The sequence below is a fragment of the Neovison vison genome, chromosome 9, assembly GCF_020171115.1.
Source record: "Neovison vison isolate M4711 chromosome 9, ASM_NN_V1, whole genome shotgun sequence".
Taxonomy (NCBI): domain Eukaryota; kingdom Metazoa; phylum Chordata; class Mammalia; order Carnivora; family Mustelidae; genus Neogale; species Neogale vison.
In genome coordinates, this window is record NC_058099.1 from 58,988,925 (window position 1) to 59,006,848 (window position 17,924).

Here is a 17,924-nt window from a genome sequence, read left to right on the forward strand (position 1 = left end):
ATAATCTCTAAATCCTTTGTTGAGAGTGTGTCCTTCTAGAGAATTTTGGAGACTGCATAAGTTACCAACCCAGAAGTAATTTTTTGTTAATGCCTCTCTGTGGAATTTCTCTGTTTTTATCAAAAGTTTAAATTTAAGTGAAGAGAATTTAACAGAAGAGAATTTAAGAGAAGAGAATTTAAGAGAATTTCATTCAAGGCTTTTCAATCTCTTCTCCTTGGAATCCCAAGGCTCTTGATAGAGATTCATAAGTGTTCTAGAGAACCAGAAGGTCAGTGATTCCATATTAGTCATTTCCAGTTTTTTCTTCATTTTGGTCACTGAAGATTTCCTTAATATACTTCTCTGAGTTGTATTTGCCTAATGTTTGACCTAATGTTTATCCTTTCCTTTTTTACACATATGCCCACTCATAAGACTATTCTGGATTTTGGCTCAGGAGCCATTTATGGAATATATGTCATGAAGCTTAGTCATACCAATTCCCTTTCATTCTTGATTTCTTTCCCTTTTAACACTCATCTCTTGCCACTTCAGCTAAAGTCTCAGACTGGCTCATGACTGATACGAGAAATGAGGACTAGAGTGGTTGTGTAAAGAAAAGGAAATGCCAAAAGAAAGAACTCTGATAAAATTAGAAAAGAGGAGAAAGAATGACCACTTCAACATATATCTATATCTGTATGCATGTGTGTGTGCTTGTCAGAGAAATGATACACACAATATGTATGTATTATATATGCATGTATGTATTTCAGTGATATTGTTGGAACTCAAGAATTTTATTACTAAAATAATTTTCTATGCTGAGTGAGTACCTATTTGCATTTGTTTTCATAATTATTTCTATAATTGGTTCTACAAGTAAATGCAGAAATAGCTGCTTACTCCTACCACCTGCTTAGTAGAGATATACAGAGAAGGCAATAATACATATTTAATTTATTCTTCTTATTTTCCAACAAATAGTATAATCACAATATTGGAATGATATCCCACTTAGTATTCTGTTCTTGCATTCAAACACCCAGGTTCTTTCATAGAAAATAGATGCTCTTTATGAGAACTAAATGGTCAAATATAGAGAGGTAGATGGCTAATTGCAAATGCTATTTAAATAAATTTGCATATGAAAGGACTTCAAAAAACTTATTTTAAGGAAAAAATTTTGTAGGTGCATGTGCTATCCATAAATCATTTTATTTGAGATGACTCCTTTTCTATACTCATGCCAGCATCTCTGGAATCAAAACAAAAACTCCAGAGTTTTTGATAAGATCTTTCTTGTCTCTCAATCAATTGGTTATCCAGTTAGTAAGTTACCTGTTTCATATGGAAGGATTTCCATATTTTGTAGATGGCAAGAAAAAAGAAAAATAAAAAATTTGGATCAATAAAGATGAATTAGCTAGGTGAACATTTCAGAAATTCTAGATCATTAAAATATTTTGTATTTCTAGAACTAGAGGTTTTGATTTGTCTTATTCTTTCAAAATTCCAGTCACACGGAAGAGAATCTCCAATTAAATGTCCCTAGAACAGATATTGATTAAAACATATTCTGCTTCACGTTTCTTTCTAATGGGACTTTATTTTTAACTTTTGATTGCCTTTTGAGTGATAGAGTAGACCACGATGGGATCATTGTTCTCAGAATGCCAGGTATCCCTGAAGTCCCTAGCCCAGCTATGTTTGCACTACCTCTGAGACAGAAATGCATAGCAACAATAAATTCAGAGGTGCTTAACACTGATTTTTTTTTTCAGTTTTCTTATATACTAGTGTCATCCTCAATAAATCAGTATGTAGAGTCCATACTCAATTTTTTTGCCCAAGTTCATAATAATGTAGGTGATTTTCAGATTTTGATAATTATACCTAAAACTCAATGATTTGTTTGTGTTAATATTTATGAAGGTGCTTTCATAAGGATAACTGATTACTCTTGTTAAAATGTTTTGGGAAATTTAATCCTTGTTAAAGAAGGTGCCCACCAATGACCAGGTTGTAGACTCACACTATCAAGAAATATTAAATAAGTAATATTACTTCAAGACCTTCTGGAATTACACCCCCCCCACACACACACAAGAGTTTTATTATTCTTTATTGTGTGTCAGATGCATATTCTTTTTTTTTTTAATAAACATATAATGCATTTTTATCCCCAGGGGTACATGTCTGTGAATCGCCAGGTTTACACATTTCACAGCACTCATTATAGCACATACCCTCCCCAATGTCTATAACCCCACCACCCTCTCCCATTCCCCCTCTCCCCCAGAAACCCTCAGTTTGTGTTTTGAGATTGAGTCTTTTATGGTTTGTCTCCCTCCCAATCCCACCTTCTTTCATTTTTTCTTTTCCTACCCACCCCCACATTGCATCTCCACTTCTTTACTTTCTCTGATTGACTTATTTCACTAAGCATAATACCCTCTAGTTCCATCCACATCGTCACAAATGGCAAGATTTCATTTCTTTTGATGGCTGCATAGTATTCCTTTGTGTATATATACTATATCTTCTTTATCCATTCGTCTGTTGATGGACATCTAGGTTCTTTCCATAGTTTGGCTATTGTGGACATTGCTGCTATAAACATTCGGGTGCATGTACCCCTTCGGAGCACCACGTTTGTATCTTTAGGATATATACCCAGTAGTGCAATTGCTGGGTCATAGGGAAGCTCTATTTTCAGTTTTTTAAGGAACCTCCTCACAGTTTTCCAGAGTGGTTGCACCAGCTTGCATTCCCACCAACAGTGTAAGAGGGTTCCCCTCTCTCTGCATCCTCGTCAGCTAGATGCATATTCTTTTTATGAGAATTATAAAAGTTTAGAATGAAGAAGACATAATCAAAGAATCTACAGGTTGAAATATCATATTCTAGGTTTAGGTACAAAGACTCTAATAATTTCTCCTTCTCACCAAAGTAAGAAACATTGCTACTTTTTAAATATTCATATACGTCTTTAAATCTATTATTTAAAAATTTGTTATTCAAGAATACTTTCTCTTTTTAATAGATTACATGTAAATAGTAAGAAGGTCTTTTAAAAATGGATGAAGAGATAGCCAATTTATAGTTATCTAAGGAAAAAAAGTGATATGAGTAATTGCACAAAATTGTTTAACGTTTTGAAGCTTAAAATAATTGTGGGCCCAAAAGAAGAATGAAGAATAAGACATTGTAAGTGTGGAATGCACTTGCATGCTTTCTATAAGCAATGTTTGCTCTGACATCCTTGACTTGGCCAGAAGTATAAAATTACAAAAGGCAATGTTACCATTTCATTTACCTTAAAAAGATAGAATAGAATCCCTTTTCTAAGATGATGCTACTAATTTCAGGCTTGTTGCTGGGGTGACCATGTTAATGGCTAAAGGCAAATCTGTCACTATTCCTCAAAACGCTAATTTCAAACATATGCTGTGCTAATAGAGGGCCAGAAAGTATTATCACCTTTCCATACAAAATTCAAGCTTGCAAAATAATGATTTTTTTTAAATTTTAAAATATTTTTTAAAATCTAAAAGTAAAATAAAATGTATTTCCATATGATACAAAAAACATCTCAAAGAACTTGCTTAAGTAGCCATTTATCAATAGAGGAAATTTTCTTTAATTTGATTCTTTATTTTTTCATGAAACTAAAGATTTCATTCATAATAGATATTACTATTCCTTTAAATTCAACTTATTACCAAAAACTTATTCAATACAACAACACTTTTCTCTTAAAGGATGACAGATGGACATAAGAAAAATCTATGCAACATATTATCTCTGTTTTAAATACATTGTTCTCTTTAGCATCATCTTTTGGACATCTCCCATGCCAGAGACATATCAGGAAGTCTTCTGGGTAGGCAAAAATGAACAGGGTCAAGGCATAAATGCCCAGAGAGAATCTGTTGAGTATTATAGTACAGGTACAAAATACGTTGGGAACATCTAGGAAAAGAAGAGTAATTCCTTCACTTGGTGTCAGGTGAACTTCACTAAGAAGTAGTTAGTTGAGGTAGCCCTAAAGAATGGGTAGAAAAAATATGAAGATGAAGAAAAAGGGGTGGACCAAAGTATTGCTTAAAAAGAAAAAAAAAATGTTGAAGATATGACTTGAGTATAGGACACGGAAAAATGGTGGGAGATAGACTTGAAAGGTGGAATGAGGACTCACTAGATAATGAGAGGGAGAGGGTCTTTAGAAGGTAGAACAGGAGCAGTTGACTGGAGCAATTGAACATTATGCTAAATACTTCAGCTTTTTGTGTACAAAAATATGGAGTGAACTTTTTTTTTTAATCTGAGCAAGATGATTTATATGTCATCATCAGGGCTGTGTATTAGAATAAGATTTCATGACTGTGTTCATGCCCTGAAAAAAACTGTATTATACAGGATTTTTTGTACTTTGAAACTTGAACATCAAAATAAAATATGGTTACGAAATATACATATCCCAGTTTGCGTATACAAAAGATTTTCAAAAACAACCAGTTATCTAATTTGGATCTAAAATGGTGGGGATGAAACACTTTCGTATGAAATAACTCAACGATTGAAATCAAATTATGTATCTTTATTGCTTATTTAATTTTACTTCTGTAGATAAATTCACAATATGTGTTTGAAGACAATTTGAAACTTTTTGGTAGTTTTTATGATTGCAATATCAAAATATATTTTTGTTGTTTCAGATGATGGTGCCTGTCAATTAACTGAACAACTGTGGTAAGTTGGTTTTTTTCCTTCTCAAATCTGCAGAGTGTTTTTCTTTCTATTATTCAAAAGGATTTATATTCCCTATGAAACCTGTAAAACCATTAACACTGAAAGTTATGCATGCCCTGAAGTAGGGTCTATTTCCCCCCCCCAGGGACTTAACCCTTCCCTTTTATCTCTGAACTGAGTCAAGAATGGAAATCAGAAAGTGTTCTGTACATGTACATCCAGAGTGTAGGAGGGACACTATTATCCAAATGTTTTCCATTAAATGTTTACCATTTATTTGCCCCCAGGGATGACCCTGAGAAAATACCCAAATGTTCACACCATCAAAGGCAGCAAATGTCTTTTAAATAAATATTTTTTAAACTAATTTAAAGTTATATAGAAGTTTGGTAAGAAGGCGCAGATTTTTCTTTCTTTTCTCCTCTTGTTTCATAGAGGTGTTAATGATCCTGGCCATGATGTACACACAGGCTGACTTTCATGTGTCCAGTTTCATAGCTGATTAAATCTGACTTTGATTAGTTGAGTCATCATACTGGACAGCAGAAATCAAATGGAAGTTTCCTATCTGCTATGAACATGGTTGTGGCTGTTTTCATAGACTTCTACTGGGTAATATTCTATGTGGGTAAATGAAATGTGGTATTAAATGTTTTGAAAAATAATAGTGATGGTAATAATGACTTATATATGGCAATGGTGTGCCCTCAAAAGGAAGAAAGGAAGAAAAAGTTGAAAGAGATTTTCTCTGGCAATTTGTTGGGTATTTTAGGCTGTTTTGTTTCTTCTTTTTCAATTAAAAGTGAAAATTTGGTTTTTAGCCAGATCATCTCAATGGAGTTTTGTTGGTTTTTTTCCCACATATGCTTCACATACTCAAACACTCAAAATCTCTCAGTCATTTAGAAAACTAGCATCTTATTGTTAGTTACTGTGTAAGCAGATACGAAGAATATCATACAGGGTTTATATTGATAGTGAAACACCCAACACTTACTGGCATAAATAATTACTTTTTTTCTTTATTAGTCTTATGAGAAGTGAAATCAGAAAAATGATTTTTATGTCTTGCATATTGTCTTGGATTTTTGTGATTGATTATTCATTGAATCCTAAAATAAGTGGGAGTAGTTTCTATAAATCCCATTCATCTCTGGAGAAGTTGGTACCCTTTTACATCTACCTTTAAAAAGCAAACAACATATTCCTGTGCTTTTACAATACTGGGGAACTTTTATTTTCATGGACTATATTCTCATTGTCAGATTTATGAGGAGAGGACGTTGTATTATTATCCATCTTATTCCTTGAGAGTTTAACAGTTTAGAGTAGATAGAACATGTCATTCCTTTCTCTCTTATTCAACTTCAATAAAGAAACAGTTCTTAAAAAGTGCATTTATTTAATGCTCTGCATCTATGCATGGACTAGACTGTTTGGGAAAATAAGAGATATGCAAAGATGGAAGTAGTTAGAGGAGAATAACACAAAGCTTGGAGGTATGTGAAAAGTTTATCAAGGGTTTGGATAAGGAAGAATAGACTACTTAGATGTGAGTTAAGGAAAAACAAATGTTTCAGAAAAAAAAAACTGTGAGTCTTACTGTATATTATATGAGTGCTTCTCAGACTTTAGTATGCTCATGAATCCACTGAGCTATCTTATTAAAATGCAAGCTCCAATTTAGGAGGTCAAGAGTCTGCATTTCTGCCAGCTCCCAGGTGATGTCAAAGCTGCAGGTTCAATGGCCATACTGTGAACAGTAAAATATTATATAAATGACTTGTACACTTTGCCTTTCAAGTAAGACATTTCTTCCTAAGCATTTGACTTGAATTTGATTTTTAGTGTTTTACTTCACTGCGTAAAGATCAATCTTGAGACTTGAGAAAAAAAATGTCATGTTTTAGTTAAGCCACATACAGAAGACAAAACAACAACAAAAAAAACTAGGTCTTGCTAGCTCCCAAGGTCTGCATTCCCCTCATTAATTGATTATAAGGGTAAACTGTGAGGATCAGAAAAGGCAATTTGTTTGAATCAAGTAATTTTCAGTTGTGCAAGATGTAAGATTTAACAGAAAATAACTGTGTTTTTTTTAATATTACAATCTATGCAAAGGCAATCATATCATCACCTTGTAATAGTAAAAATATAAAAAGCAATAGTAGTCATGGGGATTAGAAAATTTTAACTAAAATATAAGTAAACATTATCATTATTGCTATGCTTGAAAACACTTGATTTTTGTTTTCAAGTGTTTTGAAACACTGGTTTTGTAATCTGTTCTCATTGACGTTATGAATGTTATCTACCTTAATCATCAGGTTTATTCAGATTCTGAGGAGATTATCAAGAAGGCAAGATAGAAGTCAAACTAGGCTGGGTTGGAAGGTAATTGTAAATAATGAATCTCAGAGGCCTTAGTCCAGTCATGTAAGGAAAACTGAAGGGTTTTCTAGAAACTGGATTCCCCAAGAGCCTGTAGAATGCTATGAAGTAGAAGTTCTAAAATCAATCTGAAGTTTTCTGCTCAAACCTTTCCTTGAAATGAATGTTTCTTCACCCAAATTGCATGTAAAAATCACCTGGGTGTTAAAAAAAAAAAAAAAAAGTTACACCAGGGCTCCACCAAGAACAATTAACTCAGTATCTCTGGGTGGAGCCTAGCATGATGTTCTAGCTTCCTGGTGAGGCCTTGGGCAACTAGAGTTGAGAGTCAGTGCCATACATTAGGGCCATTTGTCCCAGGTTCCCAAGTGATACTGATATTACTGCTCCATGGACCACAACTTTAGGTAGCAAGGGCCTACCAGCACCCACAAGTTTTTACACATGTTTCAGGAGGGTCAGTATTACTTGGAAATAGTTATCTTTTTCAAAGGATGAGGAGAATGGAGGGGAATAACAGAAAGAAGAAAAGGAAGATTCAAATGGCACATGGTGTGGACCTGGGCAGAATATTCAACTCCCCACATGATTGAATTTGAAGGGCAATGGAAAAATACCTGCATTCCAAAATATCTCATCTTATGAAATAATGTGGTGTCCGCATTTGCACTATTATAATTCATTTGATTGTAGTGCTTTTCAAACCTGACTATGCAAGCATTATTCCGTGAAGCAACTATTACAAATATAGAGGATCAAGAAGGAGGGTTAGAGTTGGCAGGAATCTGAATTTTAATAATCATCCCATATGATTCTAATGAAGAATGGAGCTTAGAAATTAACATTGTTTAAATGTCCATACTAAAAAAAAAAAAAAAAGTCCATATTACCCAAAGCAACCTACAAATTCACTATAATTCTTATTAAAATGCCAATAGCATTTTTTTTTTTGTGAACCTGAACAAATAATTCTAAAATTTTTATGGAGCCACAAAAGACCCCAAATGGTTAAAGCAATCTTGAGAAAGAACAAAAGAGCTGGTGATATCACTACTCCAGGTTTCAAAATATACTAAAAAGGAATCAAAGCAGTATAGTATGATACTGGCCCAAAAAAGGGCACATAGATCAATAGAACAGAATAGAGAGACCAGAAATAAACCCACACTCACATGGTCAATCAATCTATAACAAAGGAGGCAAGAATATGCAATGGGAAAAAGAGCATCTCTTCACCAAATGGTGTTGTGAAAACTGGACAGCTACATGCAATAGAATAAATCTGGACCACTTTCTTATACCATACACAAAATTAAATTCAAAATGGATTAAAGACTAAATATGAGACCTGAAGCTAAAAATCATAGAAGAAATCATAAGCATTAACTTCTCTGATGCCAGCCTTAGAAACATTTTTCTAGACATGACTTCTAAACAAAGGAAACAAAAGCAAAAATAGACTATTGAGACAACATCAAAATGGAAAGCTTTTGTACAATGCAGGAAACTATCAATAAAGCAAAAGGCAACCTACTGAATGGGGGAAGATATTTGCAGATGACATACCAAATAAGGGGTTAACACCAAGATATTTAAGGAACCAATACAACTTAACACCAAAATGTAAATAAATAAATAAAAACGATCTGAATAAAAAATGGACAGAACCTCTGAACAACATTTTTTTTTTCAAAGAAGGCACACAGATGGCCAATAGACACATGAAAAGATGTTCAACATAACTAATCATCAGGGAAATGCAAATCAAAATTGCAATGAGATATCACCACATACTTGTGACATGGCTAAAATCAAGAAGACAAAAAGTAGCAAATGTTGGTGAGGATGTAGAGGAAAAGGAGCTCTTGTGCTCTGTTGGTGGGAATGTAAACTGGTGCAGCCATTGTGGAAAACAGTATGGAGGTTCCTCAAAACATTGAAAACAAAAATACCCATAATCTAATAATTTCACTACTGGGTATTAACCCAAATGACACAAATACACTAATTTGAAAAGAAGAGTGTGTGTGTGTGTGTGTGTATTTTTATATTTATCACAGAAGTATTTACAATAGTCAAGATACTGAAGCAACCTAAGTGTCCACTGATAGAGATAAGGAAGATGTGGTGTATATATGTATATTGTAGTAGCATTGTATGGTGACAAATGGTAGCTACAGTTGTGTTGAGCATGGCATAACTATAAAGAAGTTGAATCCCTATGTTGTATACCTAAAAGTAATGTAAAATTATGTGTTATCTATACTCATATAAAAATATGTAAAGAAAAGAATAGAGTTTAAAAGCCATTGTTTTAGACTACATACTACCTTTTTCCTGGCCTTCTTTTAATATATATATCCCTCTTCTTTAAAATAACATTTTATATATACTATTCCATATATTAATAGGGATCAATATAACAGCAAAATAATAATATTAGTTAAGTTACATGGTTCTTACCGTTTTGTCAGGCACTGTTCTCTAGAATAACCCTAGATAATATGTACTATTGCTATCCTCATTACATATAAGAAAACTAGGAAACAGAAATGTTAAATTGCCTAAACTCACATAGCTAGTAAGTGGTAGAATGGGATTCAAACTAAGATTTTAGATATTTTTTAATAATGCATCTTTCTGAAGTATTTGGCTCTTGAACCTACACTTCAGTCAACTACCAACTGTCAATTGCCCACATATTCGACAAATGTTACTGGAGCAGCTTCTATACACTGAGTGCTAAGAATGGAGCAGTAAGCACAATGAAATGTATATTTTTATAGAGATTACTTTCTTATGGGAGACGCGGGTTTTTGTTTTTACAAAACCAGAATTTTTTAAAAGAGCTTAAAATTCATGGCAAGAAGACACAAGCTTCAAATATAATTATTCCATTTGCTTTCTGAGTGATCTTAACAAATCTCTTTACCTCTCTAAGTAATCCAATGAAATAATATGAAGGGATATCTAAATGAATTATTTTCATTACTTACATAATCGTTGACTGTAATGAAAAATGCTTTGTGTGTATTTTTGGCTTAAAAATGGTCTTAGATGAGAAACATTGATTTCCCTATGGCAATAGACAGCATGATGAAAGCACTGGTTATCAGCAAGTTATTGGGGGAAATATTAATGGTATTGGTGTTAGTAGTAGTGATGTTTGTCATAATGGTGGCAATGGCTTACATGATGCAATTGATGGTAAAACTACCATTCATTATCCACTTACTATAACTCAGGTGTTTTACTGATTTTTTATGTTTACTGTTTTATTTAATCCATTTCACAATCATATGAAGTAGTACAATTATTGTCCATAATATAGAGCTGGAATATAAAAAGGTTATAAAATTTAAACATCTCATCCAAGTCACATAGCTAAATAAGTAATGGGGCCTTGTATCAATTGTCTGTTGTTGTATAATAAACTTCCCTAAATCTCAGTGGTGTAAAATAACCATCTGATATTCCTGATGAATCTGTGAGTTTACTGAGAAGTTATTCTGCTCTACCTGATGTTGGCTGGGGTTACATTTGAGGAAATTTATTAAAGAAAATTCAATACTGAGTGGATGTTGAGGCTTAAAGCTCCAGAAGTCAGAGGTTTTGAAAGGATCTCTCCAGCCTGATTACCAAATACAAACAAGGCATACTTGCCAAAGTTCTGAATATTGACACATTGGATTTCTATTCTTGCTCTAATGTAATGTTCCATTTTCATAAGTACACATCTGTATGCAAGTGAGTCACAGGAGGGTCAGCAATGCTATTGTGTCTACCTAGATTACCAAATTGGGTCTCCGCTGAATCTTCAGTATTGACCTCAAAAGCATGCAGAAAGGGTCTGAAAGATTCAGAAGGCAGAAGGCTCCTGCTGTTACCAATGAACCATCTAAAATGTAGGGATACCTCTTAATGTGAGTTTTTAATAACTTTGGATTTTGAACAGCCTTGGGTCTCAGTGGGCCTGTTAAGCTGGGTTAGTTACAAAACAAATACCATGCTTATCCAGAACTTTATCATTGTGGTTTTCAGCTTTGCCAGCCTGTACCATACGACCCTCACTTAGGCCAAGGAATATCTATCTCGATTATCCAATAAGACCATGGTAATATAGAGCTTTGCCTCCCTGCTTTTCAGACTTTTTTTTCTTTTTTTTCCCCTCTAGGAGTTCCACAGAGAACATCTGTCTCTAGGACTATAAATTTTTTTAAAATTTCTTTTACTTTTTACAACCTCTAAATCTCCTCTATTGCTTAAGAGTAGTAAAGATCAACAGCTTACTCCCATCATTTAGGGAATAACAATGTGGAAAATCGAGTGAACTCAATATGATCACCCCTCAAGAGTTTTCCCCATGAACCAAAGTCTTCTTTAAATTTTGAAATAACTTCCAAATAAGAAGTCAGAAAAGAACAAAAGTGTGTGTGAGAAAACATGTGTTTTGCTTTTTGCTTTTCATTGGCACCGATGGAAGTGTCGTTCCTGCTGTCATGATGGGAAGCAGGATCCATTTCTCATGTTCTTTCAGGTAGTTCTGTTTTAGTTTTTTTAAATTTTAAAAGCAATTTTATTTATTTAAGAATAAAGTAGTAGTAGTAAAAGGTTAACAAAAACTTTCATTTAGATAAAAGAGATTAACAGACCATTTTAAACATGCAAAGTGACTTAATATTTTTCAATTTCATTACTTTACTAAATTAGTTAATTCAAGGTTACACAGCATGCAGACTTTAGGTATGAATCAGGTTTCAAGGCTCCCAGCAGACGTCCCCAAAGTTCATTTTCACTTTTGTTTCCCTTGCCTTTGGAGATGTGTCTTGAAAGAAGTTGCTGTGGCCAATGTCGAAGAGGTTACTGCCTACGTTTTTCTCTAGGATTTTGATAGATTCCTGTCTCACGTTGAGGTCTTTCATCCATTTTGAGTTTATCTTTGTGTATGGTGTAAGAGAATGGTTGAGTTTCATTCTTCTGTATATAGCTTTCCAAGTTTTCCAGCACCATTTATTGAAGACACCATTTTTTTTCTATTAGATATTTTTTCTTGTTTTGTTGAAGATTATTTGACTATAGAGTTGAGGGTCCATATCTGGCAAGGAAAACAAAAGCAAAAATGAACTTTGGGGACTTCATCAAGATAAAAAACTCTGCACAGCAAAGGGGAGTTCTGTTTTAATAGTCAATACAAACTGAATCCATATTGCTGGAAGAGAAAATGAAAGAGAATTAACGCCCCAATATATCAAATAGGGATTTCTAAGTTGCACCAACAAAATAATTGGGAGCATGTACAAATGAGGATTCACATGTACAAAATTCAAATTTTGTGTATGCAAATGAGATAATTATGCAATCAAATAAGTGCCTTTGATTAAAATCATTGTATATGCAAATTTGTCACTTGCCGAAGCAGTTGTATTTTGGCATGTGCATACATGATTACTGGTTTCTAATTTAAGGTAATTTTATGGCAGAAATAGTCTTACCTATTGGATCTCATGTTTTACATATTAGCCAAATAATATTTTCTTCAATTTTAAAGTTTTCAGTAACCATATTACCACATTTTAAAGATGAAATGTCTTCTTGTATCAATAACATTTTAACATTTCTGAACGCTGGATGGATTTAAAAATCACTTCGTTATTTAATGTTGTCTCTCATTTTTCCTTAATCTTTAAAGTACCCCTTCACTTAATGGTATATCTGATAATAAAGAACATCTTATTATCAAGATATTTTGACAAATATTATATTGCAATCAATACTATCTTATTATAAGCCTCATTTTATTATCAAAAAGAATAACAACACACACTTACATTGGCCTATTCTATTTTAGGCACCTATCCTTCACAACCAGCCTGTGAGGCAGATTGGCTGTATTTTACAGATGAGGAGGCTGAGACATAGATGACTTTCCTGGGTCACACAATAACTGCATAGCAAAGTTAGGAAACTCAGTGCTTGATAAGACTATGGCTGTGATCCTTCCTAGATGTAATGCTGACTCTGCTTCCTGAGTCGCTCCTTTAAGGCAGCTGTGATGGTCTGGGAAGCTGTAATGAGACCTACAGAAATTAGCTCCTCTCCTGCTTCTCTCCTTTACCCATTCTCTTGTACCTGTGCAAATTCAAAACCTTTCCTCTTTTCTTTCCCCCCACCTTCTTGCTTATGTTTTATCTGTCCTCTGAAGACTCTGGAACAGGATAAAACTGGTTAGGGAGCCTGGGGAAACTTGGTAGAGAATCTTCCCTTGACTGACACTGGGCTAGTATTTCAGGGAGCTCAGGAATTTATTCTCCTATGTCTCTTGATAACTATATTAAAAGCAAAACTCTGGGGCGCCTGGGTGCCTCAATGAATTTAGCCTCTGCCTTCGGCTCAGGTCATGATCTCAGGGTCCTGGGATAAAGCCCCCGCACTGGGCTTTTTGCTCAGCAGGGAGCCTCTTCCCCTTCTCTCTGCCTGCCTCTCTGCCTTCTGCTCAGGTCATGATCCCAGGAGTCCCAGGGTGAAACCAGCATCATGCTCCCTACTCAGTGGGGAAATCTGCTTCTCCCTCTGTTCCTCACCCCACTCTTATGTTCTCTCTCACTATTTCTCTCAAATAAATAAATATAATCTAAACAACAACAACAAAACCCCACTAAATATATGTATTCTAATTCTGCTTGATCTTTGTTCAGAATGCCCAAATACATCCTTAATCTTACTCAGAATGAAGATCAAATTCTTATCATGTCTTTCAAAGTTAGCCATGACCTGCCCTCTTCTCTCACCTGTCCTTTACCTCCTTTTCCCTCTGCCACTTGGTTCAAATTAATCCTGTCTCCTCGTTCTTTCTGGAATCTGCTAAGCAGTTGCAGGCCTGAGGTCTTTTGAGCTTGCTTTCTTTGCCCAGTATACTTTTCCAACACTACAGCTCTGTGGCTTCCCCTTGGGACCATAGAGTCTCTGCTCAAACATGATCTTTTTTTTCCTTTTTTTCCAATTTATTTATTTTCAGAAAAACAGTATTCATTATTTTTTCACCACACCCAGTGCTCCATGCAATCCGTGCCCTCTATAATACCCACCACCTGGTACCCCAACCTCCCACCCCCCCCCGCCACTTCAAACCCCTCAGACTGTTTTTCAGAGTCCATAGTCTCTCATGGTTCACCTCCCCTTCCAATTTACCCAAATTCCCTACTCCTCTCTAACGCGATCTTATCACAGTGCTCATTTGCCCATTTGCCCATCTCTGCTTCTTTTTACCCCACTTAATATATCTTCTTTTGCCTCCAGGGCGCTTACTCACTATACCTATTATAAATGTGTTTATTCATCCAGCTTTTCCTACTGTAATCTACAGAAGCTATAAGAAGGCAGTGACTTTGAACAGGATGTTTCCTGCTGTACCCCCAACTTCTGCACAGGGTAAATGCTCAGTAACTAACAAGGATGAATTAACAATCCAATGAAGGATACAAACAAGTAAATGAATATTCTAGAATTCCTATCAGGATTCCCTACTTAGCTGTCATTAGAATGATTACATGTTGTCACAACACAAAATTATTTCTTTACAGCATTAATACCCATAAAGATATATTAATGAGTTTGTCAGTTGTTACTAAATGTCTTTTACATGAAATCAAAAAACAGGTGGAACCAAAAGTTATTACAATTAAAGAAAAATTATTGGAAACTGTACTTAGAGTTTTATTATTTTAGGGAACTCAAGAAAAGCAATTGTTAACCATTATAAAAACTATGTATCATCCTTATTTCGCTTGTTTTCCATATATTATGTAATTTAATTCTCATGAAACTTGTAATGGAAGTACTATTATATCCATTTCATAAGTGAGAAAACAAAGGCACAAAATGCTGAAGTTACTTGCCTAGAAGTCAGAAAATCCTATGGAATCACATTTATAAACTTTATAAACACACACACACATACATATATATAAATACATATACATACACACACACATATATAAAATATATTTTACACTTTGATTTATTGTTCAATACTAACTCTCCCTAATTATTGTGATTAAGGTTCCTACTTGGAAATATTTTTTTACACAAGGATGGCAATGTTACTGCATCTCTTTATACTCATTATCTCAGAAAGCATGTTTTTAATTTATTCTTTCTGAGTGTCTCAAAAATTATCTTGGAGAAATGAACAAATGCATTAGTACACACATCCTACACACTTTCTTGGACTAATATGTATAATTACAGGAATAAAAACATTTCATTTTCTTTTCTTACAGCAGTTTTAACCTGGCATATTTAAGGCTTTCCTGTTAGAGTGCATTTTTTGAATCATGTTTCCTCATAAACTCATAAATTAAAACAAGCCTGTGATTGAAGATTAGTTTTGTAATGAAGCTTTGAAATAACATCGCTTTTATTACCTGATTGATATTTAAAACTAAAATAGCTATACATTCCAGTTTATTTGAACAGTCCCAGTTCATGTGTTTTCCCAGCATTATTATTAATGTATATAGATAATTATTAATAATATCATGTACTTTCATTTTCAAAATGATCTCAAAATTGTCCAGCATGGACAATAAATTTTATGTTCACCTATTCAAAACAGATATGCAATATTTATGGAGTTTTTACCCAGGGTGTAAAAGGAAGAAAGACAAACTTTCCTCAATAATTTTATCTCAGTTTTAAAAGAAATTATTTAGTTAAAATCTAGAGAAAAAAAATACATGATCACCGAATGAGACACATTAGACCTGAACTATTCTTCCATTTGCTTAGTAGAAATTTTTCTCAACAAATCTGATAATCCAACTTGAATTAGTTAAAGAATCAATCTTTGTTTGAAAGGATAAAACATTTACTTTATTATTCTAGGGCTCTATTAGGTTTCTTATAAACACGTCTTAAAAGCATTAGAGAAATGGTGGCTGAAATATTATGTTCCATTTACTTTTCCACCAAACTCATTCAAATGTAAGCCTTGTCTTTGGCCATGCTGGCTAGTATGAAGAAAAGAACAAATTCCCAGTCTTCCTTTGCACCTGCATTCATACCCAAAGTCTTCTGTGCTTCCTGGAGTTCAGTAAGCACACAGCCAGAATGTCTTCTGCAATTTCTGTTTAATTCTATTGAGACACAAATTCCTGGAAGCCCCAACTTGTAGACTTTATATAAAGAGGTTTTTCCTTTCTTCTTTAGATAAAAGAAATCTCTGTGTTGGGGCTCGGAGCCCGAGATATTATCTGAATGTTACCTATAATATTCCAAAGAGCCAACTGTCCACCAAGCTTCAGACCTAAAACCTATTTCTACCTTTGTGTTTTTTATTTGTTTTATTTTGTTTTGTTTTTGCATTCAGTGGGCCTAATTAAGAAATCAACACAGAAATGTTAATCACATTTGTGTGATTTTTTTGCATATAAAATTTCAATTTTTAGAAAATTGCGAAAGATTTGATTTTTTTCTGATGCATTTTACTCCAGCTTCTTCCCCTTTTTTCCCCCAGATTCTTACTATAACCACTGCTATAAAATGTTTGTCTTCAGAGTAGTTGACTGCTTTTTCAGAGGAGTGAATTCTCTCAAAGAATCTCACCACCACCTTCTGTGAAGCTGCCAATAAGGCTGTTGCAACCACAATTCTTTTTCTCCACACATATCCTTACTCCTCAGTCTGTTTTATTTGCCAGGGCCTCTCTTCAAAAATGTATTGCTAGATCCAAGAGGGAGATTTGGAGACGTTGCCTCAGTGGCACACTTCTTCAACTCAAAGTGAAGCAGATTAGCAGGTCAACAACCAGGTGATAAATCCCTATGTGGTGCCTGAGCCTCGAAGTTGCTTGTGAGAGGCTCACAGACTTTATAGCAGTCACTTAGACAGGATGAGGGAAATCTGGAAACTTCCTGACATAGCAAATGTATGTTGGAAGTTACCTTGTAGCTCGATTTACAAACTAGGGTCCCTGTAAGTCAATTTCATCTAAGTTCAGGGTAGACAAGTACTTACATCTTTTTTTAGCTGGACTCTAAAGTCTTTCCTGAAATAAGTTTTTTCTTATAACACAAAGAAATCCGCATTTGGTTTCTGAAATCTCTTAAGATAGCTGTCCTAGAAGTTCCTGAATAAATATGGAAACCACAGTAGGTGGTTTTAATTGTTTTATGAGACAGCATATTTTAAAAGAGCATAGGATTGGAAATATGGGTTCAGATTGTACCTCTGCTGTTTACTTTCTGTGTATATTTGGACAATTCACTTTAATTATGGGTTGTGTGTTCAAATGGGAAATGGAAATCAGAAGTGACATTCACTCCAAGATTGTCTAGATTAAATGTGTTAAAGTAGATAAAAGGCACAAAAAGATGCCTAATTTAATGACTTCTCTGTCATTCAATGTACTGAGAAAAATTGTTCTCCTTACCCATATTCATATTCACTTTCCTGAAGTTTTGACAAGTCTGGAGGTACATACACACAACACATGCATACACAGGCATAGAACTATGCTACAGAGTAGCTAGTTGCCCTGTGGGTGAAACACAAGCTCACTGAAAGAACCAGTAACTTTACTTCATGTGCTTTTCTGACAATATGTGTGAAAGGATTGGTTTGTTGTGATTACTGACCAGGGTTAGGCTTAAAGCAAAGGCAGAATCTACAACCATTTTGAGCTACTTGTATGCAATTATCTAGAACTTTACTTTTCTCTTGTTTATCTCACTTTTCTCTCATTTATCATATTCTCCGGGATTATGTCTGAAAGCTGTTGATCAAAGAGAGTGAGAGGG

General features: G+C 34.3%; 1 protein-coding gene across 36 annotated transcripts in view; it reads left to right on the forward strand.

The window, feature by feature from the left end:
• The window catches only part of PTPRD (protein tyrosine phosphatase receptor type D), a 2,250,073-nt gene that overhangs the window by 1,208,929 nt on the left and 1,023,220 nt on the right, over window positions 1-17,924 (forward strand). For all 36 annotated transcript variants that reach the window (XM_044265686.1, XM_044265656.1, XM_044265663.1 and 33 more), the window contains one exon: window positions 4,704-4,737. The gene's annotated coding sequence lies outside the window, so the exon portion shown is untranslated. The remainder of the gene's footprint in view (window positions 1-4,703; window positions 4,738-17,924) is intronic.